General features: G+C 41.7%; 1 long non-coding RNA gene and 3 other non-coding genes across 4 annotated transcripts in view; all 4 read left to right on the forward strand.

Annotated features, from left to right (window-relative positions):
* Positions 1-27,385, forward strand: part of LOC122790818 — a 50,634-nt gene that overhangs the window by 19,956 nt on the left and 3,293 nt on the right. The gene's annotated exons all lie outside the window — the stretch shown is intronic.
* On the forward strand, positions 1,622-1,755 carry LOC122791124. The gene has a single exon (XR_006363097.1). It is a non-coding gene; the product is annotated as a small nucleolar RNA SNORA17 (small nucleolar RNA).
* LOC122791125 lies at positions 4,678-4,818 on the forward strand. Its single transcript, XR_006363098.1, has one exon. It is a non-coding gene; the product is annotated as a small nucleolar RNA SNORA17 (small nucleolar RNA).
* On the forward strand, positions 10,707-10,841 carry LOC122791126. Its single transcript, XR_006363099.1, has one exon. It is a non-coding gene; the product is annotated as a small nucleolar RNA SNORA17 (small nucleolar RNA).

Consider the following 27,385-nt stretch of genomic DNA (forward strand, 5'->3'; position numbering starts at 1 on the left):
AAGATGGCAGAGTAACAGCATTTTTCATGCTTAACAATATTTTGGCTTTTACTTGATCATGTTGGAGCAGTTGGTCTTTTATCATGTCTAATTTTTTTCTACAGTGCTTTCTGACTCATTTCATTTTGGTGCCATTTATCTGTAATTTAACTGATTTTTATATTGTACAATATCCTGTACCAGTTTAAAAATCTTGTGTGACTTGCTTCAAGTGAGTACTGAACTACACTTGTTAGAACACCTAAACTTATGCATGCTGCTAGGTACTGATTGTGTGGGATTAATTGGTAGTGTGAATTTTCCTTCGGGGCCCTTTTCCTTAACCACTCAAAGGTCCTCTCTACCACCTAACAATTTAATCTTTTACTTTACAGCTGGGACTGTGAGGACTTTATTTGTAGTGTGGCAAGGTGTTTATGCTGTCTCCTCAGGTGAGGGTTCGTTTCCTTAGTGTTCGCTGTTTTTGTAGTTCACTCTCTGCTGTGGAGTGGTACCAAGTCAAAACACCAGGCTAAACAGTGTCTGCAGGTGACTAAATCCATATCTGGCTTGAGATGGTAAGGAGTGATGGTGTGGGAATGAGTGGAATGCTGGGATTGAACAATGCACAGAGCTCTATTCCTGTGCTTGTCTGACTTGGGGGGGGGGTTGGATACCTGATGGCGTTCCTGTTTTGGGAGTACCTTGGCATGTCCAGGTTTTGTGCACCAAGAGGTTAAACCTAAAATAATGAGGAGACCAAGCCCAAAAATGGGGATTGGGTTTAAATATTGCTTTAAGTGTTTAAACTTTCTAGAAACTATGGGTAGTAGCTTGGCTTTAGTCTGTGGGCAGACTGTTGCATGACCCAAGTTTTAAGTTAAAGATCCAATAGGATAAGTCTTGTGCTGGTGGAGGATTCCATCGATTGGAGATGTGTAAAGAAGTTCTGTTTTCTCCTATAAATTTTAAATCGCAGCTTATGAAACATTTCAGCACAAGCTCTTAGGTTCACTCTGTTTAAGAAGTTCTATGGGACAGAAGTAGGGCTGCATTCATGGTCTAAAAATGAGCCATGAAAAAATCGTTATGTCCTTCATGCTCTCAAAGATGGGGTTGGGCAATGCCATTATTTTGGAATGTCTGACAGAATGGTGAAAAGATTTGAAGCCTTGGTTTAAGTAGCTCGGGGCTTCATATCCTGTAGGAATGTTTGTACAATTTTGTACAACTCATTTTAATGTCTTGGGTTTAGTTCAGATGTGTTTAAAAAAAATGTATTGGATGATGAGATGATCCAGCTTAACAGGTTTATTTGGCTGTAACCTGGAGATTTCTTGATCCAAACGAGCATTACTTTTGTGATAGAAATTGAGTGGCGATGCTTCAAGACTTGAGGGGGGTGTTCTGAACTTTACACTACAAAAAGTTAACAGTACTGCAGGATAGTGTAATTCTTTGTCAACACTGCCTCCCATCATGTTGATGCTATGCAGTCTACCCACTTTGTCTGGTGCTGAGATTTAGTCCCCCATCTCCAAACAATGGTATGGACAGTATTCTGTGTTGTGCTACATTTTCTGTTTCTGGGTGAATGCAAAGTGTCCTTTGTTTAGAATTCAGGGTTAACTACAATTACTGCTATGCCCCTAGAGGCGTTACATGCATGACTTGCAATGTCGTGTGTGTGTCATTAGGTGGCAGAGAGCAACAGGCTACATCTACGTTCTGTGTTCAGAAACTACTGACTCGCAGAATGATTAATAGCCTGACAAGGAATGGTATATAGAAAATTGTAATGGTATGTATAGCCTGACAAGGAATGGTATATAGAAAATTGTAATGGTATGTATTGTGTGGTTCTTGAGTTTAAAAATGTATCTGTACAAAATTTAAGCATCCAAGACCCACTTATGAAAGTTATGCATTTACAAGGTTCTTCTGACTGTTGCAGCAGTAAGACTTAAAGCTGCATACTGTGCTTTGACATGGATTGGGGGACTGCACTTCAAGTTTTTGCCTTGAACAGAATTGAAGCCTTGGTTCAACAAAACTGTTTGGCTTTAATGTTAACAATTGCAGTGGATTGCCTGCAGTTTTACAACAGTACAGTGACACTAAGCCATTGGTGTGTGCTGTTCTCTGGTGTGTGGCTGGTGTTATGTTCATATAGGGCAGCTTGCACCCTGCAGAAAGCATTAACACAGGACTTTAGTCTGGCACCTCATACTGTGTGGAAGGTTGCACAAGGTGCAGGAGACCCACAGGATGACAGTTTCACATGTGGCGTTTTGTAGAGGTGGAAACAGTGACGGTGCAAGATGTGTGCAGCTTGTTTGACCTTTCCAGTTCATTCAGCAAAAAATACGAGCAATGCACTTAGTGCCATATCAGTGTACTAAAACTATTTAGAATTCATACTATGAATATAATTTCATTGATTTTCTTGCTTTTTTAGTTGCTTAACTTTGTTGTGGTGTAATTGGGAAAGCTTCAGAAATGCATGTTGTGGCAACTGTATGAAACTGTAATGGTGCTGTCTATAGCAGGTGAGTATTGGCTGAAGGACTATGCATGTCTTGAATGGCTGTACTTTAAAGTTCAATAGGAGTAAAGTCTCATTTCCTTGGTATTGCATTCAAAATGTGAAGTGTGTAGACAATACAACTGGGTGATCTGTTTTGAGGGTGAAGTTTGAAAATATGTTGTATAGAATTCTAACTGCAATTTATGTTGTGTGAAGATTTGCATGGTAGAATTTAAATCTGGCTCATACTTCCTTTCTTGGACAGCTACTTGAGTTCACATAGAAATTACTGTACACAAGTACCCGCAATAAGTGTATCAATGTAGTGTGTTCAAAAATTGAATACTGCTATTAAGATGCAACCCAAACAGTCAGGCTAAATGGAGTGTAAATAGCATACATCATGCCACTTAGTCATCGTGGGGAAGTGTACACTTCTGCTTTGCTGCATATAAAAATGAAGCATGAAGATTTTCATAAAATTCAGGCAGGGTGTAGATGCTTAACCTCTACAAAAATGTTTACCACCTTGATCTCTGAGCTTTCAACCTCAAGGATTTGTTTTGTGCATCCCTCAAATATTTCCATGTGTATAGTACTTGGTTTTCTAGACAGTTTTTCCATGGGGAGACTAACATTTGAATTTAGTGGTATCTTGAGATTCTGACTTATGGTGGGCAGCAAACTGAAGTCCTTCATTAGAGTTATGTAAAGACATTTGTATTTCCTTTTTGAAAGACTGGACCAGAGTAGCTTTGGTGAGCTAGTTGGGTATGTTTTTGATGCCTTGAACATTCAAGATGGAGACATCGTTGGGGGGGGTCTGACTCTGAATAGGTGTTAAAAATGTTATAAATTTATGGAGTCCAAAAATCACATGGCAAGGTAGGGCTCCCCCCTACACACAGGGACGGACACTTCTGAAGCCACTGAAGTGGCATGCTGATAGAATTGCATTTCTTCTCTGGCAGATCAGTTTTTAAAGTCCCATTCAGTTATGATTCCTGATGGCCAAATTTTGCTCTTTCATCAAGCCAGCTGAATGCATTTTATCGGAAGATTGACTTGTAGATAGGCTTGAGTTCACTCTGATTTTGGTTGTCTTCTCTTCCTAAGGAAATTATTTTGTGCTTTGCAGAGTTATGAAAGGTGAACAGCATTTCGGGTAGAAGTTACTGCTTTGCAGACTGTGCATAATTGGTGTATGCATTGATGAGAAAGAGATGCAGTGTTGGCAGCAGTACCTGGTGCTCTGGGTAATATCCATAGAATAGGATGGTCTTTGTCATAGAACCTATGAATTTTTGTTTGAAAACCTGTTCCTGTGCTTTTAAGTGTCGGAATTCACCAAAGCCATCCTGGATGGTATTACCATTAAGCTCAGTGTTGCATGTAAGTGTGGTGCAAGGTGAATGGGCCAAAATTTATCTGACTGGTGCTCAGAGCCTAACAGCAGTGCATCCTGTCTATAATTGCTGTAGATTTTTGTCTAACTGGTACTGTAAGCACAGTGAATTTAAGATGTTTGCAGCAAAGTCCCTGAAGTGAGCCACAACCAAGAGGCTGTAACTTGAGTATTTTGGTCAGTGTTCATTGACTGCATGTATAGAACTTCATGTTTAAGAATGTACTGTATAGGGCTGTTTATTCACTAAAGGGAGTGATGTCATGTGTGCTTCTGTTGGATTGCACTACATGGGGGATGCGCGAGTGTCCTTTTTTCCTTCTCCGAAATAAAATTGCTTTAACCCCCCCCCCCAACCAAAAAAAAAAATAACCAAAACCATTAGTGGCAAAAGCTGTGTGTGAGACCATGGATTTCTGCTGTCTTCCGGCTGATTAGTTTTTACACGAGCAGCTAGTCTTGACTGGAGTTTCTGCCCTCTGAACCTATCACTTGTCAGTGTGCAACTTTTTTTTGTTGCGGTCTGTGATGTGCCTAGAAATACTGGAGACCAGTCTAGAGGTAGGCAAACAGGATCTTGTGGGTTGTGGAGTTTTCATTTTAATTTGAATGTTGAAGGCTACTGACATCTGGGTAAATTTGCATCTTCAGTAATCTGCCTGTAAGGAATTAAACATTTCATATAAAACTAACTTTGATAAGCATCTTGTAAATTAGAATCTGCATGTACTACTGAGAACCTTAAGTGCTCCCCAGTCTAAGTAATGCTGCCTCACTGAAGACTTGCAAGTGTGGCTGGTGTGCTGTGTTTGCAAAATAGAGAGGCAGAGAGAGAGAGAAAGCAGCTATGTCTACGCTCAGTACCCTGTCAGCAGTGGGTACTCAGAATGATTGATAGCTGTACAGTTTGCCTTCTGAGACTGCATGACTTGCCATGTTTGCATTTGTGAGAAATGGCAGTATGGGACTTTGTAATCCACTAATCTGGGCACTGTAGCTCGACCTTCTGTCCTCCTAAAATGAGGAACACTAGCCCTCATAATGTGCTTATTTAACCCATCTAGGAAGGTTATAGGTGGCTAAAATATATGTTCCCCTTATAAAAGAGCTTTTAATGAGTTATTGATTCATTTATATTTACCATAAGTATCTGTTAAAAAAAAATAATATTCAACACTGAATGTGTGACCCTTTCAATGTGGAACTTTGAAGAACATGAGCTTTTTAAGACTTCAAATGAGGTAGGCTTCTTGTAATTGGGTAAAATTTGGAGGTATGCTCACGCATTTATGTAGCTTTTTATGCTGTCTTGAGGAGGTGCATCATTTTTAGACCTAATTATCGTGGGTGTAGTGGTGCATAAAAGTCTACCTAAATTTGCTCTGGAAAAAGCTTAATGTACTAGACTTGTGTAGTTTGTCTAGCAGTAGTGGTCAAAATCTAGCAGTTGAGCTTGGTGTGTTCAGTGCGTATCTAGCTTGGTTTCCCTTTTTTCTATCAAAAGGGGTGTTTTTACCCACTTGGAAGCCTTTCTACTTATGATTTTCTGTTAACGTACTGCTGTAAGCCTTTGACATTAAGCTTTTCTGCTATGGATTTTGGAGGCTTCTAGACACTCCAGCTTTGTGTTTGATTTTTTGTAAGTTAACATGTAGTGAAAGCAGCTAATTAGTATTGTAGGATTACTGAAAGCTGTTGGCATTCACAAATTGTGTTCCTCACTGAAACCTATTTGAGGTTCTTTTTACATTATGCGCCTGGTCTACTGCAGTATGAATGGACTAAAAACGCCTATGCACTGGGCTTTTCCCTTTGCAGCACCAGATGTAGGGGATCTGCTACACATTCTTGATCTGCAATGTCTGAGCATGTTGGAGGTAGCATTGCTTTAACTGTTTTTGTAAGTGGTAAAATATGCAGTTGGTTATTTGTACCACCTGGTACAGAGAAGTGATGCTTATGGAATCTCTTGTGGGTGGACCAGTACTATGCAACTCAAACTTGCTGGCAGTTATGGAAATGGTTAATTGAATTGTATGCACAACTTGGTATTGCTTCAGTATGCAATTCCCTTTGGATTTGAGGGAGGTTCTGTGAAGGTCCAGTTTACAGGTACTGAGCAAGGCTAATTTTGGCAAGGAGGGTGTTAAGGTGCATTATATTTATTGGCAGTTTTTTTCCATAGCAGGTAATTTCTGTACATAAATTTGATTTCATTATACTGGTTTGTCTTTAAAATGTCAAGATTTTAAATGCATGTTAACTAATTGAATCCAGTGAAGAGGGGGTGGGGGCGAGTATGTTCAAATACTTGCAGTTACATAAAGCTCATAGTATTTCTACAGAAACAAATTTATTTACTAAAGATGTATATCTTTAGAGGTTATTGGTTCTAGCAGGTTCTGGTTCTCTAGCCGAGGCATCTTCATTTCGTGGAGGAACTGACCAGTAATGCCTAAAGTAAACAATACCCATGTTGAAAATGAGATGTTAAAGCATAACTGAGTGGAACAGAACTATATACATTGGTGAACTCTTGAATTCCAGGGGCTGAAGCTAAAGATGAAAAAAATTACCTGGTCACTGTATAGCCTATTACATGAAAGTCATAATGGATGGTGATTTTTAATTGTATTTTAGCAAAAGATTTCATTGCAGATAAAGTTGAGAATTTCATTTGGCCAAACATTTACACTTTTAAGTTTAATGAAATTAAAGGATAAATGAGCTAAGGAAAACCACCTCATGTCAGTTTACCCATTATTGATATGTAACACTATCGCACACAAGTTTGGTTTCATGTCCATTATTGGGCCATGATCTTTAAAAAGACAATTTAATACATCTCTGAGATTACCAGCGTACATTATTGAAATAAAAGGATTCAAGGATTAATATGGTAGAGATCAAATTTCTAAAAATAGGAATAGTATCTGACATTGTCCTCTGGGGTTCACTAAAGGCTTGCGTAGTTACAAGCTGGTATATTAGTAAACCAAGAGAATGGAGGGCTACAAAGCCAAAAGAGGTGGAGTTTCAATATTTATCAAATGCATACATGCCTCCAGGCTGGTCAAACGGTGTGTATAGGAGACGCTTCATGTGCAGTTAACTGAACTCCTATTAAAGTCCTTGCTAGTTGAGGCTGCCAGCCATGACTCTGGACGATCACTTCACCTATGTGGACTGATTTGAATCCAATATTCAACCCTCTACGTGGATCCTGGGTGACTTTTTAAGCTACCTGAAGACCTATTCTAGCCAAACACTAATATCTAGAGATTACTCTACTTTGCCAGTGCATTGGATCAACTGGTCAACACCATCAGATGAAAATAACATGCATCTGGTACCATCCAAGTTGGTAGCCACTGTAGCACCCCTACAGTGTCGTCCTTGTAAGATTCAACCATAAAGTGACTTTTTGAAGTAACCATCTCCCCTGACTCTGCCCCCCCCTCCCAAGGTCAAATAAAATGTTTTCCAAAGCTGACCAACTTCCTGAAAGCAGATAAGTAGCTTCACAGACACTGTCCCTTCAGTTGGAACTAGCACTAAAATCCAAGCCTACACAAACTGTACGAGCACCTACATAGCTGCATGGGCTCAGGAATACCTGACAGAACCAGATCTTCAAGGGAGGGTAAACTTGTCTGGTGGACCAGTAGCAGTAAACTAACTCCATAGTAGGGGGGGGGATTGCTGTCCAGGATCAAGAAGGAGCAGGTGCCAAGTTGGAAGCAATCTTTCCTTTATCTGATCAAGCAAATAAGGTCACTGGTAAAATCCTGTAAGGTTAACTTCAAGTCCAAGTAATCCACATTCACTAAGGACAGTCACAAGACTGCCTTCGCATATGTCTGCAATCTCAAAGGTGTAACGCCCAAATCTGCTCTGAACTTGTGGTAAAGAACACCACATACACAATTGCTTTGGATATAGCGAACCTGCTAACAGGTTCAGTGAAAACTTCACCCCCCTGTCCCCCATCAGTAAACCAGAACATCACCAGCAAAAAAATACAGCCTCCATGGGACCCAACATCATCCCTGGTTGCATTCTACATTAACTCTGGCAAGAGCTCTCGGCACCATTAAGCACACTATTCAATCAAAGCCTGAGCATTGGCTTCATCCCAACTGAATGGAGGACAGCCACTCCTCCCTCTATGCAAAGGAATAACTTCAACCAACCCAGGCAATTGTAGGGCCATCAGCCTAACTAGCTTGATATGCAAGGCCATGTAACACATTATCATGAATCTTATAAAATAAGGTAACTGGCAACCTCCAAACCCTTGACCCCACAAAGTTTGGTTTTCTCAAAGGGAGATCATGCCTGATAAACTTGGTCGACTTCTTTGAAACAGTAAAGCCCTGGATGAGGGGAAGACTGTGCATACTGCTTACTTTAGCCTTCAATACTATTTCCCACTTGGGCATAATAAACTCTCCCAGCTAGGCATCGGCCTGTATATTACCAGATGGGTAGCTAACTGGTTCACTGATAGAAGCCAAGCTACCTCTAGTAGTAGACCTGTAATGAGTGGTGTACCCCAAGGACTGGTTGTAGGGCCTCTACCATTTGGGATAACTTTCTGGTGCAAGCCAAAACCAGTGGTCTGTAGCTGGCAATGTTAGCAGGTGACTGCAAGCTCTGTGCTGTTTAAATTCCCAGCGTGATGTGAACATCATCCAGTAAGGCCTTGACTGGCCTCAACTGAATGCCAAGAAAAATCCATCATTATCCCCTTTGGGGAAAATGGAATCCCCACTAATTGTCTGCTTTAACATACTAAGCATGCAGTCAGTCGTGAGGGACTTGGGCACCCAGGTTGACAACTTGACACTTTGACCGCCACGTTATCTCCATTGTACGGAAGGATTTCTGTATGGCCTACTTCATAAGGGTCACCCAGGAGCAAGGCCCTAACACCCTGTGCTCCCTTATCAGACCCATTGGAGTACAGTGTCCCTTTGGGCATGTACCTTGCCAAGCACATGCAGGAGCTGGAGACCAGAGGTTCCTGACTAGGATTATCCAGGGTCTCATCTATCCTGTACAGATATGTCCTTGTACTCAGTTTTGTACAGACTGCTCCGAGGTGACTCGTCTGGCATATGAGGCAGTCTCGGACCCAGTCTTGATACAGTTGCTGAATACCTGTAAGACCAGCTCCACTCATGCATGTATTTATATTTTCATGAAATACTTTGAATCTAGATAATGCTAAACAGTAAACTTGGTTAACCAGAACTCTGTAGCAACAAGCAAAAAAACATTTAAATACAGTACAATTTTCATGTGTTGCACTTTGTTTTCCTCCGCAGAAACATACCTTAAGTTTTAGAGTCTTAAAAATTTAAGATGTGAATAAATTCCCTCTACCCAATGTAAGAACAAGTCAAACCAAACAAGTTTAGTATAGGGTGCAATATTATTCAGACCTGTTCTTGGCAGTAACTCTCTCGAGCTACACAACCAGAAACTGCAGTTGTCCAGCGTGTACCAATCCCAATGGGTGCCAATAAAGAGTTTGCTGTAGTAAAATATAGCAAGTGAGCAAATTGATGGCCCATTCACTAAATTCCTACCGGATGATTCCGTTAGTTTTATGATATAAAACTGAAGTCCCCATGTAAATATTCTTATCTACTTTAAAACTTTGTAGAACCCTAGTCTTGTTTTAATTGGACCCATTTCACTTTCAAATGGACTGTAAGATGTTCCATGTCCATTTTGGCAAACAGAATTTATCTACTTTTACTTAAACTAGTGATCAGATGGGTTTGTTTTAAATAGCCTTTTGTGTGGAGTCTGCATGTCCTCCCTGTGTCTGTGTGGGTTTCCTCTGGGTTCTGTTTTCTTCCCATGTTACAAAGACTTGCATCTGGGGCATTTCTCCCCGGGCCTCCGTTGAAAATTGGCTTGTTCAAAGTCAGACTTCCCCAGTAAACAGATGTTAGATTAATCTAGCAAGCTCTTGTAGTACTTGAGTTTTGCCTTTTGAATTTGATATTTTAAATGTTAATGTTGAATGTAATTACCTAAACTCTAGGTTAAGCAGGCTGTCCCCTGGTGTAGGCTTTTTGACTCTTGCAGAAAGCTAGTCAGGGTCTTGTGTGTTGTGCTAGTTGGTGGGACTGTGTAACTCGCTCATCAAGCTAGGGGAGTTTTATAAATGCAGAATTAGAGATTTTGGTTTAGAAAACTTAACTTGGGAGTTGTTGATAGACTTTTCAGACAAAACACTACATCAGTGGTTTAGGAACTTTAAGAAGGTATCCAGGAACTAGAAACTAAAAGTATCCAAGGACTGAAACCAGGCTTCTGGGCTTTGAATGACCATTTTATATGCAAGTACACTGCCTCAAGGGTGGGCTTAATAGTGAGATTGTGCAGTGCATTACTTTGAAGCTCTCCTCCTTCTGGACAGCACTCTTAACGTCCTAACTTAATTGGTTTGTGGTTTAACTGCATTTCTCATCAGCATAGTATGTTCAGGTGTATTCTGTAAAGGCAGTTTGTGTATAATTTTAGTGGTCTGGTTCTTGCAAGAACTGTTCGGCTGTTTCTTTCCATGGTAAAAACCTAAAATGCATCCCTTTTTGTGAGGGGAACTGGAATATATTAACAATTTTAGGGGAGAAGAGGTAAGTACAGGATAAGAGTTTATTTTAAGAGAGCCTACAAGCTTAGTTTTTATAAGCCTGTGCAGTTTTGTCTGTTTGTCCAGTGGTGGTATGGATGATTTCTTCCTAGAACTTTTTATGCGCAGATAACCATAATTACTGATATGCCTCTAGAGGCCTTGCATACATGACTTGCAGTGGTCATGTTTGTGTTATTAGGTGGCATAGAGCAACAGGCTTACATATACATTGTGTTCAGAAAGCTGCTGATGTACAGTGTGATTAATGGCCTGGTAGTTGTATGTGAACTGTAATTTTCTTTTTCGGTCCCATTGAAACATTTGAGCTTAAAATTTCTCATTCATGGAAGAGGTGGGATTGCATTTGGTTGCAGTAGTCTAAACCTGAGCATTCACTATGAATGTGAAGTGTATGCAGTGGCTGGTTCCAGGTGTTGCTGGATTGTTTCATATGTGACCTGTCTGCACAGTGGACATACAGGTCTTGCAAAAATGTTCTGAATTTGTGACCTCCCATACTGGGTTAAAAGCACTGCAAGAGACCATTGAGGTCCAAATTTAACTTGCTAAAATGTCTGTGGGAGATGAGCTTGTGACGTGTGGACCTCTAAAATTCAGGTAGTACTGCAGGCCCCAGCAGTGAGCGCGCACAGGCTTTTGCATGTGATCATTACATGTTAGATGTAGCATTCCTTGAGCCAAGAGCCAGATAGTATTGTTTATATTCAGACATGCATTTTTAAGTGCAATGTTAGTTTTCTGCTGATGCCACTTCAGAAATGGCCTGTCCTCTGAAGGTGCACTTGCAAGTACTGCATCAAACCTTCTGCCATGAAACCAAGTCCTAAGCAGATGTGCTAAAGTATAGATGCCTGCAGCAGTGAAAGCTATGATCTGGGAGGGACCAGCATAGCCATAACTCCAAGAACTGGTGTCTTGACAACAGTTGGACATGAAACTTCCCATCTGCTGGATAATGCCAGCAGAATGAGTTTTCCTCAGATCTTAATTTTTCTGTGCCAGCTTGACTATTGCATTGGAGAAGATCCGAACACTGTCCATAGGTTACGAGTCTGTTCCACAGTGCCCAAGGCCAAAATTTCTTCCATCCCTTCAATGAATTCATTGATTTCACCTTCAATGGAACCCTTGAATGGGTGTCGTGGATTAGGAGTCGGGGTGTCTTTGTTGAAGACAAAGGAACTAAAAACTTGTTTTAGATTGAGCTGTGTAAATCACTTATCCTCATTGTCCTTCTTAATGGTGTCTGATTTTCCTTTGTGGGTAAAGGAGCATGGATGTGCTCTCTAGACCACCAAGATGCATCAGAGTGGCCAAAGAGTTGGGGTTTCTGCCTGTCATCTCTCAGACTATTCATTGTGGTGGTGTCACAGCCTTGTGGGGTTTTGTATGGTAACCTTAGGCTTTAAGGGGCTGCAGGGAGCAAAAGTTAATTAACTGGCATCTGGCTGCACCAGTAATCATGGCATTTAAATTCCAGTTCCCAAGCATTAAAGCAGTCATTACATTCTCGTTTTGAAGGCCTCCCAAATGCAGACTATCACAGGAAATAATAAAACGACTCAATTGCGTAGTAGTTTGCTTAAAGTTCTACCGGTTCAGACAACCGTGAATGCTGCTATGAAAATCCTTCAGTACTGTTGACTGGCCACCATTTTCTTCACTCCAGATTCAATTTGAGTGTGTTCCAGTGGACCCTTAAAAGCAACTGTATCCGACTGGATTGGAGTCTATCCAAATCTTGGATGGTCCATCTGTTAGTGGCGATGGTTTTCTGGGCAGTCTCATTTCTGACTGTGGGCAATCACTATGGATACCTCTGGGATAAGGGTATGGCAGGATGGCCCCCAGAGTTTAGTGTCAACAGGAATTCAGACTTCAATTTTGGAAACAAAAGTCGTACTTCTCGCTCTACTGAACTCTTGATGTTGCTAAACTATCGAAATAGATATATTCCCTCTGAGTAGAGACTCTAGCTTAGGAATGGTCGTTCATTACTTTTGATACCCAGGTAGTTAGCCCACTGCAGCCCTTCTGATGCTGCACAGTGGTAGGGTTAAGACTTACACTGTCACATGACCAACACCAGCTGCATCACTTACTCTTCTCTCTTCAGCGCATTAGCAGAAGTATGCTGTAGTCCAGAACTGTCCTTCAGGACTACTGTGTCTTAAGATCTGGAAGTTTTAATGATTAGCTTGTGGTAGCATATTAGATTGCCCTAATTTTTATTTGGGGCCATTTGTTTTTTGGAAGACTGCTTGCATAACCAAGTAGTTGCTTGTCTAATATTGAAAAGAACCTCGGAACAGTTTAGACATAGGTTGAGAATATATCGTCGCCTACTCAAAGCATGAGTTGAAATGGGGTTGGCAAGGATGTCTTTTCTCTAAAGTAGAAGTGGTGAGTTTGCTAAAGGAACAGTGAATTATGGCCTTTATCATGATGATCTGCTTAACGGCTGTGGCAGACTGCAGTTCCTGGATTGCAACTGGCTTTCTCTACTGGCATGTAGTGTCCATTTCACTTTAAATTTACTGTTTTTGATATGCCCAAAACCATCTAAGCAGCTGGGCCAGACTTTTAGTTTTTAGCTTGCTTTTCATTTATTTACAAAGAGCATTTTACCTCCTAGAATGCTGGTTTGTGGAAGTAGGTGAACAGGATTTTTCCTTAGTAGAAATTCATGGTTTCATTACTTAACATTTTAAGGAATGAGATGCATTTTTGAAATGTGCTTTTGAGCAACAGGACTTGTTTGGTTGGTCAGTTTAGTTTTCCTGTGTGTTTTTTTTTTTTTTTTTTTTTTTATATATATATATAGAGCAGAGTTTTTAAAAATTGTGACTATGGGATGAAGTTGGGTACCCAAGGGTGTTATGGTGTGTCTGAATTTGTTGCTGCACTTTTAATGTGTAGGTATTGCTGAGATTGAGTGGGAAGAAATTGACCCACCTGTAGTGCAAGATTGAATGTCTCCTCTTGTTGCGTTTTACCTGTTAACAGACTTACTAGACCAAGATTTGTCACGTGTGGTGGCTTAAATAAGTCCCCTGTACTCTGTTTTTGTAGTTGGCTTAAACAGCAGTGAAAAGCCTCCACAGATATTGCACCTTCTGTATGCAGGTAGGATTGTGCACACTTGACTGCTTTCGGCATGCAAACTGTTGCAGTAATGTTCTAAACAGAGCTGTGAAAGTGTATTGAATTATTTTAGTACAAGGGTTCATACTGTTGTATGCAACATTTCATAGGTGGTATAAATGCTGCTGTCTTGACATTCCTGTAAAGTTTCACATTTTCTACTGTTGCAGTAGTCTTGGCCACATGGGTTAAACCAGTAACATTTTCTGTGGAGAAATCTTTCTACTGTGGGGGGCTGCAATAGTTTTTGAAAGTACTTCTGTCTACTTTTTTGTCAAATTAACTTTTGGACTGGTAGTTTTATTGGCATTTGTCAACCATGGGAAAGAGGCAGACTTTTCTGCTTGACCATAGAACAGATCGCTGGTCCTTCCAGCCACAAAAAATAAAGTTAAGCAAATGGCATTTGCCACCACAGCAGGTTGAGCAATTTGTCTCTGCTGCAGGTAGGTGACTGAGCATTTCTGCCTCAAATCATTCATATTTTACCCCGTTGCCATTAGTAACGGCTCCATTTTTCTTTTGAAAGAAACTGGAAATAACGTGTATTCAAATTTCTTTGGGTAAGAGTAGTTTACTGGAACTAGGTCAGTTTTAATTTGGGCCTTTCCTCTTGTAAAGTAGTGTATGCTGAAAGAAACAGGGATGCCCCTTTCCTGAAGCTATCACAGGTTCTGAATCTGAACAGAATTTCTGGGTTTTATCCTCCAATTTCTGAACTGGATTCGGAGAACAGTTTTCTTTTCCAGACTATTGGTAGAACATCATTTTTTTCAGTGGGAGAACACTTTCTCTGTCCCCCAGAAAATACTAGACTAAAGGATTTTTCAGGACCTAAACCCTTTTCTCCTGTTTGCTTTAGAAGATTGCTTACTGCTTGCAAATTTCCTGATTTTGTAAAGACGGGGCTGTATAAAGTTCTTCAGTCTTAAATTTTTTACACCATTAAACGTAACCCAGCTGCTATAGCCTTAGTTGACTTCACTGCTGTTAAGCATTTCATTCCAGTACTAAACCCTTTCAAGTAAAGTGTGGTAGTGTATACGGCTCTTGTTTTTGTGGGTTTTTTTTTGTTTTTTTTTTTTCCCAGAATTTTAAATGACTTTAGAGTTTGTTCTGAAATTGACATTGTGAAAATAGCAAGTATCTGCTGCTTAAGAAAAATTTAACTCATTACATCCAAGTGACACCTCCAGGTGCATCTACAGTTACCTCCTACTATGCCTCTGTGTCCAATATTGCTTCATATTTGCATTAATTCTAAAACCATGCTACATACAAGGTATCGATATTTTATTTTGAAGCGTACACAATGGCAAACAGTTGTGTACTTGACCAATGTCACTGTGTATTTGTTAGAACTGTAAGGTGATAACTTCATTTTTTTTTAAAGGCTCAAGCAACGCCCACTGGGAGTTAAAGGTACACATGAGCTGTACTGGAGGGAATGCATTAAATAACTTTGGTTTATTGCACAGGTTACTATTCATTGGCAGTGTGACTAGTTTTTCAGGGCTGCAGCCACTGGTGCTGTTTTTAAGGTTTGCTTTGTTATATTCTCATAACTTCTCAGATGCAAAAATGATTTTGATTCCTTCCTTAGACTGGTCCCTCTGCTGCGAGGTGATCAAAAAGTGAGGCAAGCAGAGCCAGGGGTTTCAAGCTTTTCCAGCAGTCTGTTTGGGTAAACTGAAATTTTAAGAAGTGACAATGTGGTTCCCAAAAGGTTCAAACCTCACAAAGCCAAGGACCCCCACAGGTCTGTCCTATTTAAGACCTTGTGAGCCCATTTACTCTGGCCCCCTTTATTTCAGAAAGTCAATCTCTGTTACTTGGGATCAGATTGTTTCAGACATATGGATTCTGAAAATCCTTCATCGGGGTTACAGATGGCAGTGGGAAGAAATTTTCCAGGGGGGTCATTCATCCTGCAGGTCACTGTTTGTTGCCACCTGTTCATTGCATCCTGTCCCAAGGAGCAAAAGGACCAATACCTCCTCCCCAGTTGCAGGAATGCTTTTATTCAAGGATGTTTTTAGTGACCAAGTACTTGTAGATCCATTTTGGATCTTGCGATCTTACTTTCCTAGACCAGTTTCTGATGGTGCCCAACTTAAAAATGTTGCTTCACAGCCTGCTACTTTCAAGTTAACACATCCTTATTCATCTGGACTCTCTGCTCTCTTAATGTGACCAGACCTGCACAACCTTTAATTCCTTGCCTTGCCCTTTGGACTATCCAGTGCACTAAAGATGTTCACAAGTGTTTAGCTTGTTGCGGGCTGCAGGATATCCACGTTTTGTGTTTATATATTTTTATAAACTCCTTGTTTATCCTCTTGGGTGAGAGTTTGTGCAAGTTGGAATTCCAAGGGAATGTTCAGTTCTCGATTTCCAAATACAGGCTTGTATTCCTTGCATGTCAGCTAGACAACTGTCCTTTTCTGCTCAATATCGGAGTGGTTTGGCTGGCTACAATCGACTGTATTAAAAGCTGAAGTACAAACTTGCAGTTTTAAAGATAATCGCCTCACAGTAAGAAGCTGTCTGGCTCGATTCTCAGCTAGAGCGTCTTCTGTGTGCAGACGTGTGAATGGGCATACCTTCTTAGAAGGTTGTGCGTCAGGGCTGGTATCTCGGCATGCAAAAGTCAACTACCAATCATTAGCGGACTAGAGTTCCACTGTGGCGACCTCTAACTAGGAAAAGCCAAAAGACGCAACTGTTTCTGTCTAATTGTTTAACTTCATTTTGCCTGGCTGAAACTTTTTTTTGCCTGACCTGAATTATTTTATGTTTTCTGGCATTGCTATCTCCTGAAACTGGATTTCCCCCCTCCCACTCATTCTATTCTTGTGGTGGTCTAGTTGGTGGCTGCAGTTGCCCACCCCAACTGTAAATTTATTCTGGGACACCAAACCCCATCTGGTGTTCATGCTACTTAATACAGAAAACATTTGAGAAGGCCAACCCACTTCCCCTCTCCTTGCCCTTAACTAAAAAAAAATGCACTTTATTAATCTGCTTTTATTGTATTTGATTTGTCCTACTTTATTACCGATTTTGCTTTTGCCAAGTACTCAGTTGTATTTATTCTGCATTTTTTACTGCTTTGGTAGTAGCCTGATTAAATAGTAGCCTGATTTAAATAGCAACTTCTGAGCCTGTTGGTTTAAGCACTTGGGCTTCAGACCATTTGTTTTACATTAGACGTATGTAAGCTACCTGTCCTGCCACAACAGTGCAGACCACACACCTTTAAATTGGGAATTGATGATTTTGAAGGCTCTGTCCGTTCTAAAAGTGTATTAGTTCTGGTTTAAGCATTTGGGCTTCAGGCCAGTTATTTTACATTAAGGTTTGTGGTCTGCACTCTTGTGGGAACAGGGGCTAGATTCTGCCCTTCTGAGCTGGGACTTTCTGATTATAGGCTTATTGTGCCTGCTTTATTTGATCAGTTTCTTTCTGAAATTAGTACGCCTTGTTTGCTTCAGCACAAGACTGTTTTCAGACCTAGTGAATATAGCTTTGTTTGTATAACTTTAGCACCATCTAGGCCATCTTTTTTTTCTGGTGAAGGTTCCCCTGATCCCTAGTGGCAAGAGTGTGCAGTTAGAGCTTGTCTGAAGACTGCTGGAACGGGGCTCAGTTTTTAGCTTTTTATTGGTTAACTTGTTTAATTCAGTTTGCTCATTTGCTACTGTTATGTTAAAAAAAATATATATGCACACTTTATGCATCGCTGCTTAGCTAGGGTTGAAGTAAAGTCTGCTCTTCAAATTTTCCCATTAGAACTAGCCAGTTTTTTTGTTTTGCCACTCATCTGTTTCTTTGAGCTCTGCACGTGTTCAGAATTCATGTTGAGCACTAAAGCTGCAAATTACTACAGCACTCAACTTTCATCACTTGTCTAGAGAACAGTTTTTAGTACTTGAGCACCTATCCAGGCATGTCTATGGGTTAGCTCCCGGTGTTTTCTCCTGTCTACCTGATTAATCTGGGCATCTTGGGGCATTGTAGCAGTTTCCTCATGTACAGACAACCCTCTCCTCCTACCAGCCAACAGTACAACCTGAGAGATGCACTTTTATATAGCCAAACTGGATGCAAGGCGCTCTTCACCCAAGACTAGACTGTCGAGAGGAGAGGGTAAACACTTGCACCACACTCAGCACAAACAAAATGCACACCTACATTCACGGAGGCTCTCAAAAATCTGCCAAAGCAGCAGAGACCTCCAAAGCAGAAACTCAAGCAACCTCCACCCCCAACACAGCCCAAATGATATACAGCCCACAAACTGTGTGCCACCCAACCAGAGCCCATAAGGCATAACATAACCAACACTCTAGTTATAGGCAACTTCATAGTCAGGCACACTGATCCACTCACCAGGCTAAACAAGGAGAAAGTTACTGTCCGCTGCCTGTCAGGTGCCAGGATCTGCCACGTAATGCACATACTCGGGTGGCTTCACAAGTACAAATAGACTCTCATTGTCCATGGTGGTGTGTGACCTGAGACATACCTCCCTGGACTATATAGTAAGAGTCCTGGAGGAGCTCTCCTGTCTTGTAGCCCAGGCAGATATGATCCTAGCCTTGAGTAACATCCTGTCATCACCCAGAATACCACAGTGCAAGGATAAAATGATGGACTTCAACTATTGGCTTTGCTCCTGGTGTCCTTCTACGGGGATCCAGTATCTGCCTGGGATGACATTATCGACCTCTATTCTTTGCCAGAGATGGCTTGCACATGTTGCCCTTGGGATTCTGGATACTGGCTAAGGCTCTTGCCACCCTTATAGTGCCTTTTTTAGGCAAGGTTCAAATGCTCAGCATAATGCATCCGAGATTATCTGAGTGAAACTAACTCTGGGCAAGACCACAATCCAAATTGTAGCTTGCTACAGATCCCCTACCATGCCCTGGGATTCCCACTCATTCTTTGATGCACTGGAAAATATTGGGGTGCAGCCTAACACCCTAATGGGCTGTTTCAACTATCTCACCATTAACTGGGAAAACTACTCGTGTACCAACTTTTTTGCTCAACGTTTTTTGGGATTCATAAATTCCAACACCTTGATCAACTTATCCACACCTCACCAGGGGCAGCAATATCCTAGACCTGGTCAGTACCAGCATGGGCAACCGGTGTTCCACACCAGAGGTCAATTCTGCATTGGTCAGATCTGACCAAAGTTTATCACCTTGGACATCCGCATCCTGCCCCCATTAGGGAAACCACCATAAAAATTTTCTCCAAAGCCAACTTCACGCTTAAGACAGAAGCGGCAAACTTTGTGACACCCATGCAGACGGACCGAGGTACAACTGCTGAATCCTACACAGATGCATTTTATAAGCACTTGCGCAAGTGCATGGATCTTGCTATCCTTAACAGAGAAACAAGATGCATCTTCCCAAAAAAGGAAGCCAATCTGGTGGTCCCCTGCCATAAACTCTACAACAGAAGAAAGAAACTGCTGCAAGAGTAAAATCCCATGATTGGAGGAACTCTCTGGTCAGTCTCTTTAAGAAGCTGAGATTCCTCAAAATCCTCCAAAGCTAGTTATGAAAAACAATCTCCACAGTTTCTAAAGACCACCACAAAGCATTCTATAGCAGTCAGGAATCTCAATGGCAAAACTCAGATCTGCTCTAAGTTTTATAACACAATGGCACTAAATATACAGAACCAACTGATATTGCCAACATCCTGGCAGATGGGTTCACTGCTAACTTTTACCCCGTCTCGCCCTTTAAATGGCCCATCTCTACCAGAAAAATGCAAAGTTCCTGTAATTACGACTGCACAGGTAAAAACCACACTCCAAAGCTAAGAACACCGCATCCATGGGATCTGACAACATCCCAGGCTGTGTTCTACACTAACTACAGAATGAGCTGGCACCCCACCAAAGTACTATGTTCAGTCATAGCTTCACCTCAGGCTTTGTGCCCACTGAATGGTGATGCACAGTGACTGTCCCACTCCATGAAGGGGGATCTGCCATGGACCCTGAACTACCACCCTGTTAGCCTGACCTGCAAGGCCATGGAACTTATAAACAAAAGACATTGGTCATCTGGGCCCCACCCAGTTCAGATTTGTAAAAGGCAGATCATGTCTCCTAAATCTGATGGACCTCTTTGAAGCAGTCACCAAAGCTGTAGATGAGGGTAAGGTGGTTCACACAGCCTACCTAGATCACGCCAAGGCTTTCAAAACCACCCCCCACTCTGGATTTGTAGATAAACTCACTAAACTAGGTATAAATACCTATGTTGGATGGGTTGCCAATTGGCTCACTTGACAGAACCCACACTCTGAAAGCAGACTCCAAATCTGACTTCAGACCACTGACAAGTGGAGTACCACAGGGTTCAGTCCTGGGTCCTCTCCTGTTTATCTACTTCTGTGAAGTACAGGCTAAGGTGGAAGGTCTTCGGCTAATGAAGTTTGCAGATGATTGCGAACTAGGAGCCATAATCGAAACCCCTAATGATGTGGACATCCTACAAAAGGACCTCACTGAGACAGATGCCTGGTGTCAAAGCCATAGCCTAAAGCTGTATGCCAAAAAATGTAGTCCTCCCTTTTGGTAAAAACTCTGTACCAATGAACTACCGCATAGGCAGTAGTGTAACACTGGAAGTGTGGTGAGACCTTGGGACACAGGTGGACAGTCTCCTTTGATCACATCGCCATAGTAGTTGGGGGAAATCCTTCTGCCTGGCACACAATCACCAAAGATATCTCATCCAGGAAAAGAGGTAATTGAGTACAGTTCCCCTTTTGGTATGTACCTCAAGACCTCAACTGGAAAGGTTGCAGAAATACTTCAGGATTACCGGCTTCAAACAGATGCCCTGCACACTCTCAAACTCCAGCTTTACTCCGTCACATATCACCTACTCGGAGGCGTTCTCTGTCTAACATACAAAGCTATTTCAAACCTAGAGCTATTGGACATATTTCACTTAAAGAAATCCCAATCCCTCCGAGCTACACGCTCTAGGGACCTAAACCTTGTCACCACTAACGGAACATGCTGGAGGTGCAGATTCCTGTCCCAGAGACTTCCCATACTCCTGGAACAAACTATATCAAACAAAGCTCCTCATTAGCACTCTTAAAGAAGATTCTTTATTGGATAGGAAATGGGAAATTCACTCCGGGGATCACTTCTGTGTGTCTGCTCGACTGGGGCACAGGAAAATAATTTTCTTGGGTGGTGAAAGCCAGGGTACCTTTTTGGGTAGGCTTATAGGCTCTAGGGCCAATAGCCTAGTACCTACCTACGAAAAGTAGGCCTTTAGATATGTGTTAAGATTTTCCTGTCTGCTCACTGGGTGTCTGGTGTTCTGGCATCCAGTTCTCATGACCCAGGCAGCACTCGACATGAGACTTGTATCTGAAATCTCCCTAATCTCAACACCAACACTTTTTCACATCCCATTACTGGGGGGTTGTGAAACTTAAATCCAGATTTTTCCTTCTCCCTCTGTGTGCCAAACCAGTCACCACAGTCTCCTTTGACTTTTTGCTTTTGGGAGCACTTTTTAGGAGGGACAAGAAATGCAGGGGTTGTGGTGCATGAAAAGGCACAATAACATTTATTAGGGTGGTGGTTACCCCCTGATCAAGGCACTGAATTCTGAATCCCCTCTGGTCTCTGGGACCTCAAGTGTTTGCAGACAAGTTGTGGTACATCAATGGCAATTCTATCCTGAACCTAAAAATGAGGAGAGGACATTTCTGTCTTGGACGTCCAGAGACTGCTCTTGTTTGTGAGGACAGAATAGTCCTTGATCGGTTTTTCATTTGTGCAGGTAAGAAGGGACAACCAGTGTCTTAAGACCATTAACAAATGTTTGTCTAATGCTATTGCTTTTTTGTTTTACTCACCATCCCAGATCTATGGTTTTCTGTGGCTTTTTGGAAAGGGTTGGATTTCAGTAGTCTAGAAGCTGCTACTTGGTCCTCTGTACGTACGTTTGCAAAGTACTATAAGCTCTTCCGTAGGTCTAGATCAAGCTTTGCTAGGCCCATTCTCCAGGGACGTCATATAGCTAAGGCTAATGAAGCAGTGATTCTAAAGTTCTATTATCGTAACAATAGATTTTAGCATGACCACTGCTGCCGTAGCTGCACCAGATCCCTCTGACATGCTTTTTGTCATGGTATAGATTTTTTTTTTCCCGTAGCATTCTTTTCAGGGCAGTCTCCTCTTTGGCAGGAAAGCTCTGAAAGGCTTCACACCCACTTGTCTCTTCAGTTTGCTGAGCTCTAGCAAGCTTGCCAGCTGTTATCCATGGCAGAATACAACCCATATAGCTAAGGCTGTAGTAAGCTTGATTAGACTACAGTGTAAATTGCAGATTTTTTTCAAACTGAATGAATTGTAGTTGCTATATGATGGCCAGTGCATAAATAACAGCATTTTGTTTAGCTTTAAGACAAAAGAGCAGACTAGTGTGGTTAACTTAGCAGCTTGCCCTACTGTCCTCTAGTATTTTCCCTCCGTGTCGTAGCATGTTGCCATTTGCATTATGAAAGTTTCGAGTTCTATTTCAAGTGCAGTCCACGTTGGAATGAGCTTAATGTGCATGAAGTACTGGACTGGTGCCAGTTTAGTCTACAAAGAGGTGACCTGGACCAAGTGGGTTTGGGGAGTCGGTCTAGGCAGGAAAAGCTGTACTGGTATCTGGCTAATCTGAAGTTCACATGCCTGAACAAACTTGAGCTTGTAGCATGTGTTTTTGGTAAGCAGTTTATAAACAAGGTCTGCAAATGCTTTTGAGAAATTTTCTGGGTTCCACTTTTCCTCAAAGTTCTTCAGCATCTCACTGTATGCCAGCTGTTAAGGTAGTGCTGAGTGAAACATAAACTGCCTCTGAATCCTTGTACATGCATGGGTGGCTTCTGCTGTAGCAGAGAAGTATGCATGTTTGGTTCCTTGCCAGTAAGGTCTGCTCAGAATAGCTGTCTTTGTGCTTCTGCCTCTTGAGACAAATGCATGGTTTCAGTATCATGCTTCTGCAATTAGTAGGCAGACAAATGTCTGTACAAGCCTTGTATCTATATTTATGGGTATTAAGAGGCGTCTAACTGCCAGTGAAGCAAAAGTTGGCTAGGCAGGTCACGGTGGCTTTTTATTTTAAGATGGTTTACTCAGGAGTTCATGCCTACCTTTCCCACAAATTAGTAACTAGTGTTTGAGAATTGAACATGTGGAGCTTGTTATTGAAATGAGTATCCTGTTACGGTCAGTGATTTTAAAAAAAACTTTGCTAAACTGAATTTTTACTACAGTAAATGTAATTTATAGATTGGGCTGCCACCACGTTAACTATCCTCTCAATTAACAAATTTTAACAAATGTTAAATAAATAAAATAAATAAAAAAATAATTCTAAAAGAGATGGGGAGGGGAGCACTTCCTCTTACAAATGGAAATGGTATAGTAGCATTTAAAAAGGCAGTCTTGTGAATGAACCAAGCTGTAGAGTGCAGAGGGAGTATCTGCCACCAGTGACCATCTTGGTGCTGCAGTTGCATTCAACACTTCAAGGGGTACTAGGCATGGAAGACTTTCAGATGAGAATTGGGCATTGAGTTGCTCTGCAGCATTGGTGTTAAAATGCCTCGACTTGTCCATAAAGGTCAGATCATGCTATGTGTTGACAGTCTGGGGCAAACTGCTCACCAGATGTTGCAAATAAAGCACAGATGAGACGCTGGTCTCTGCAGCAAGTACCCATATGACTGTCATTGCTCATGTTGGAGTGAACAACCAGCGATGCATCTCACTGGACTGTATATGAAGAGACATGATTGAGCTCTTAGTGTGTCCCAAGCAGGCATGTCCTAGCTTTGTGCAGTGGATTACCTTTACCTAGAATGCCACAGTGTAAACAATAGATTTCAGTAATTGGTTTAGTCTTTGGTATCCTTCAAAGGGGATTCAGTTTCAGCCTAGGATGACATGGTCAACGGACCTTGCTGCTTTGCCAGAGGTAGTTTGCACCTGGCACCACTAGGCTATTGGCGGCTGGCAGACTCTCGACTCCCCAGTAATGCTTTTTTAGGCAAGGTTTCCAACAGAATTGCCGACATGAAAATTGCCAATCAAAACAAATTAAGCATTATGCTGCTAAACACTTGGTGCTTAAAACCAAGAACTGCACACCTTGGGAGCATTTCTATCAATGGAGGATGTAGAGGTCTGTGCAGTCGTAGAAACCTGGTTCAAGCTGCAATGCCTTCCATACCTTTAGACCACAAAACATGCATGAGAAAACCAAAGGAGTGAAAACCAAAGGAGTCTGTTTCTATATATAGATTAACCTCGACTACTGGACTACTCTGGAGTTTCCAGTTCAGATTGCTGTGGGAAAGACTCTCATTTAAGTCCTAGCTAGTTATAGATCCCTCTCCATGGATCATGATGCACATGCGGCCTACTTGACCAAACTGGAGTCAGTCCAAATGTTGCCAAACTGGTCATGGGGATTACAGTTGTTCCATCAACTGGGAAACCTACTCTAGCCCTAACTCACTAGCACAGAAGTTTCTTTAATTTAACTCAAATGCCCTGGAACAAATTGCTGAAACCCAAACAAGAGGAATGAACGTACTAGATCTAGACCAACATGACAAACAGCTGTACCACAGCAGCTGTCAGGCCCTCATTAAGTCTGACCACAAATAAGTTTTTGAACTGGCACTAACACTAGGACTCTAAGGGTAAAGTTAGATTAAAAAACTTCAGGGCAAACTATACCCTGCTATGTGGTATAAATGCATTCTAGCCCCCCCCCCCCCCAAAGAGCAAGAGCCCCTAAGTAAAAACAAGCCACCCTGGTGGACATCCAGCATCAGCAAAGCGTTGCTATTTGAGAACTAGGACAAGGCCCAAACAATGGAAAAGCACCATTCTCTGCCTCAAAAGGCCAATAAGACAACACATCAACTCTCTAAGGCTAACTTTGAGAAAGTGGAATCGCAACCAAGAATAACAATAAAACCTTTTACAGGTATGTATGAAACCTAAAAGGTAGGACCCAAGCATGTGCTAAACTAGTGATGAATGGTGTTGCACTGATCCTGCAGAGATGGCTAACTTGCTAGCCGACAGTTGAAAATTTCACTCCTTTATTTCTCTGTACTTATCTCAAACCTTGCCCCACCCTACATATCCAAAGAGGAAGTCATTAAAGCCTTTCCCAAGGCAAAAGAAAAAGCAGTCTGTATGGGACCAGACAGCATTTTGGGCTGTCTTCTGAACAAACTAAAATGAAGTAGCAACGTCAAGTACTCTACTCCATCCAGCCTTAACCAAAGGCTTTGTTCCTGTGGAATGTTTAACAGCAATTCCCCTTCCACAGAGGTGGATTAGCAACAGACCCAGGGGATTGGAGCAATACGTTGACCGGCCTCCTTTGTAAGGCCATGGAATGTTTTCATGGACGTTGGGGAGACAAGTGACCTTAAAATACTGGATCTGACCCAATTCAGCTTCAAGGGCAGATCCTGTCAAACCTGGTGGATTTCTTCGAAAAATTTAACCAGGGCCATCAATCTGTGCATACAGCAAACCTGAACTTGGCAAAGGCCTCTGACAGTTCCATCCTTGGGCAATACAATAATCTTGGCAAACAATTTAAACTCCTTTTTGTTGTAAGATGGGGTGCAGTGTCTACTGCACTGGTCACACAATATCTAAGTGTGTGACTCCATATAACCAGACCATCTGTCACTAGCAGAGTTCCCTACTGTTAACTTCTCAGAAGTTCAGGCCAAAACTAAGGCTGACAGTTTGTGGACAACTGCAAACCGGTTGCAGTTGAATCCCCAAATGTCATTGTACTTCGGGAGGGTCCTATGCAGACAAACAGCTGGGTCTTGGTCACTACCTTAAACTGAATGCAAAGAAATGCATCCTCATTCCCTTTCAGTAAATCTAATACCTTGTGTACCCACAAATTGTTGAGGGATCTGAGATCACAAGTACACTGCGACCTCAACTCTTACCATGTCTACAGTCGTAAGGGGGGCTTTCTACGTAGTATAGTTTTTAGCAAAGGGATAAAGTATAGAGCAAAGGTTATAACCCCTTGCCACTAATCAGGCCTGTAATGGAGTAAAACTCTTTCAGCATGTACTGAAAAGCACCTGCAGCAGGTGGAGATCTAGGAGGTTTCGGTTTAAGGCACTTCAGCACATGCCTTACACAGACGGAAGTCCGTGTCACACTTGTAGGAGACTTGTGCCTGGCTTAGAGCAGTCTCAGACCCAAGCGTAATTTGCTGCACATCTACAAATCAAATGGAACCAGAGCTACCTGTTCTAGGAACCTAAATATGGCCGGCAACTGCAGTATCTTTGGAATAGGCTGCCATTTCATGTGAAGCACTGCACCTGTATGACACTGTTCAAAATAACCTGGACAAGTGGATGAGCCACTATAAATTCTTACCAGGGATAGCGCCCACAGCAGTCTTGGACATGGACAGTCAGTCAATACCCAAGATTGTATTAAGTAGATATCTATGGTATTGGATTAGAATGAAAGGGCTAGGCTTGAAATAACCTCCAGGTCGATAGCCTGGTAACCTCTTGGGGTTATACAATACTGCATCTCTTGGAAGCTGCTGCTGTTTAAGCTGTTGGCCTCATTTTCTGGTCAATTAAGGGACAGATTCAGGGCTTTCCTCATCAGATTTAGACCGAGGAGAGCTCTTTCTGACACTCCCCATATGAGTGTTTAAGGTTCCGGAATGTGCCAGGGTTGTCGAGAAAAAAACCAAGGTGTCTCAGTGCTGCAGTAGTGACGTTTATAAAGTTTTTGTACATATCCCAAACCTGACAATGCAGCTTTAGTTCAGTTTCAGTCCCAATTGCTTTGACCAAGATGGGAAGGTTGAGAAATGTGGGGGAAGTGTGCTTCTGCAGCTTGTGTTTTGTTTTTGTTTTTTTAAGAATTAAGTCTCCTGTTGCCCAATTAGAAATATCTGATTTAATTTTAGTTTTCGCCTGTCCCGTCTCAGCTTTAGTGTTTAAACTATTAATCCTTCAGGGCTATGACCTTGAAGGTACTGTTTTGAGGTCTGCTTTGCTGTGTTCAGAGTACCTCCCAGATGGGAAATTTTTTTAAAAATTTTCTCCTGGATAGATATTGTTAATCTGCTTCAGCAGTATGATGAAAGGGGCAAGTTATCTTTCAGCCCTTCTTTCCAAGTTTTTGTTTTCTAAAAGTCTCGCCAAAACACTGGCTAACAGACCTTTGAGAATTGATGGTGGGGGTCCAGAAACTTCAGGAGCCTTCTCAAACCAGGGCAAGTGCAAGTCAAGACTAAGGGACCTTGTTCCCCCTCCCAATCTAGCAGTCCCTTATCAATTCTAGAAAGTATGACTAGCCACTTTTTTCCCCCTATTGGCACTAATTTTTAGACTAGTAGGGTCTGAAGATCTATCAAGGTTACAGATAGCAGTGGAAGGAAGTTCCTTCTTTCCAGGGTGTAATTTTGTAACCACTAGACTGCTGCTTTCCCCAACCTGTGAAGGAGGGACTGCTGTTACTGCCCAAGACAGCATGTTGAAAGATTTTTTTTTATGAACATTTGTGCCAAAATTCTGCTTCAGG

The sequence above is a fragment of the Protopterus annectens genome, chromosome 16.part0 (genome assembly GCF_019279795.1).
Source record: "Protopterus annectens isolate FY-2018-M chromosome 16.part0, PAN1.0, whole genome shotgun sequence".
In the NCBI taxonomy this organism is placed as follows: domain Eukaryota; kingdom Metazoa; phylum Chordata; order Ceratodontiformes; family Protopteridae; genus Protopterus; species Protopterus annectens.